Source organism: Poromitra crassiceps (genome assembly GCF_964638095.1).
Source record: "Poromitra crassiceps genome assembly, chromosome: 9".
NCBI classification, from domain to species: Eukaryota; Metazoa; Chordata; class Actinopteri; order Beryciformes; family Melamphaidae; genus Poromitra; species Poromitra crassiceps.
This window is the reverse complement of record NC_139630.1, coordinates 15,123,117-15,125,128: the sequence shown is the minus strand read 5'-3', so window position 1 is coordinate 15,125,128 and position 2,012 is coordinate 15,123,117. Positions and strand designations below refer to the sequence as shown.

General features: G+C 46.2%; 1 pseudogene across 1 annotated transcript in view; it reads right to left on the bottom strand.

Annotated features, from left to right (window-relative positions):
* The window catches only part of LOC310782933 (estrogen receptor beta pseudogene), a 9,402-nt pseudogene extending 8,822 nt beyond the window's left edge, over window positions 1-580 (bottom strand). Inside the window, exon 1 of the transcript in view lies at window positions 547-580. The product of the transcript in view is annotated as an estrogen receptor beta pseudogene (transcript). The remainder of the gene's footprint in view (window positions 1-546) is intronic.
* Window positions 581-2,012: the final 1,432 nt, after the last annotated feature.

Here is a 2,012-nt window from a genome sequence, read left to right as displayed (position 1 = left end):
AGGTCAATGTGGGCCTACTGGGATTGTCAAGCTGAACTATTGTAATAAAATAATTTGCTGTTTAAAAGTACATCCTTGATTGTCATTCTTATGCTAGGGACCTATATGGTGGGTGTAACATTTTGGCGTTGTCGGCAGGATTAGCTAAGTAAACAGTTATCTTCCTTTGGGGGGGGGGAGCGGTTTCTTTGTTTTGTGTTTGCTTTTTTGTTTTTTTGATTACGTGAAACGGCAAGAGCAGCGGTGGGCCAGGACCACGTGGCGAGCCAGGACCCCGTGGCGGAGAGGACCCAGGGCCAGGATCCGGTTGTCTTCTCAGCATTCATAGGCCATGGAGCCAGCAGTGATGGCGCAGCGCATACAGGAATTGGAGCAGCAGCTGCAGACATTAAATGCAACACCTCAACCTGGACCTTCTAGCAGCACCATGGACAATGTGGAGCCAGCTGCTGCAGAGATGGAGGGGGGAACACGGGTGGTTTACATTCAGCAGAGTGAAAAGGTACCCAAGTTCTCTGGTAATCTGGACAAAGCAGACTCTCCTACCTTGGAAGAATGGATTGAACTGATCGAAAACCATATCCAGTTGAAATCAAGTGAGAAAGAAAAAGTAAATTGTGTGTATAACCATTTAGAAGGGGCTGCCCGTGTAGAGGTAAAATATCTGCCTAAACAGGAGAGAGAGACTGTTGTTGGTATATTTCAAATTTTGAGAGAAGTATATGGATGTTCACACTCTCTAATCTCCCTTCAGCGCAGGTTTTTTAACCGTAAACAACGCGAGGGCGAGTCATTGTTGGACTATTCCCATGCCCTTATGTGTCTAATGGACCAGATTGTTGAATCGGACGAGCAAGCTAAGCCTAAATCCCAAAGAGACCTCCGTGACCAGTTTTGTGAGGGTGTCAGGGACCATGGTCTCAGTATAAGACTGCGAGATAAAGTTCGTTTAAACCCCCAGTGGACAATTCGGGATGTACGTAGGGAGGCTGTTCAGTGGACAACACAGTGTGAAGGACAGTCATTTAAGCAGAAGGATAGCCACTCACTTTTTTCTAATGAAGTCCAGGCACAAGCATCTTGTGAGTCAATTGTTGACAATAAATCAAGTTATTCTGAACTGAAAGCCCTTATCGAAGCTCAACAGAGGCAATTAGATTTGCTAATGAAAGCACTGCAACCCTCAAAACAGGAGTATGGGGCTCAACCTCCACCTAAATTTAGACGAACTCCTGATGGAAAGCCAATATGTTTTCGGTGTGATCGGAGGGGCCACATAGCACGTTATTGCACAGCAACTTTCCCTAAAACAACTCAGCCTGAAAAAGGAACAGTCCAAGTGGAAAGACAAGAGCCTGCTAGTGAGCAAAGTCACACACATCTAGAGACAAAGCCTCATTCAGAACTAAACCCAGCTGTTATGTCTGCACTGGTGAGCGAGTGTCCAGTAGTAGAAGTTAAAATGGGGGAAATTGTGGTTCCGTCATTGTTGGACACTGGGTCCATGGTCACAACTATCACTGAAACTTTTTTTAAAGAACAGTTTGGCCACCTCACAGATGCTCAGTTACGTGATTGTGCATGGTTAGATCTTAGGGCAGGAAATGGTCTAGAGCTGCCGTATCTGGGCTATTTGGAGTTGGACATCACTATATTGGGAAAATGTGTCACACGCAGGGGGGTCCTGGTGGTCAGAGATGCAGATGACCCTCAAATGCAGTATAAAAAAATGCGAACCCCTGGTGTACTTGGAATGAATGTGATAAAGGGTTTTTACTATGAGTTGTTTGTTAAGTGTGGCCCCAGCCTGTTTGATGATCCTAGGGTGATGGAGGCCCCAGAATGGAGGCGAGCTCTCAGACACTGCCAAGTGGAAGAGACGATAGCCAACTCCCCTGAGCCCTTCAAAGTAAGAGTGAGAGGTAAGAGCCCATTTTGTGTAGCTGCAGGTACATTAATCATGGTCCCTGTAACATGTCCTAAGGTCCCTTCGCAGCAGCGTATGGAGTTTC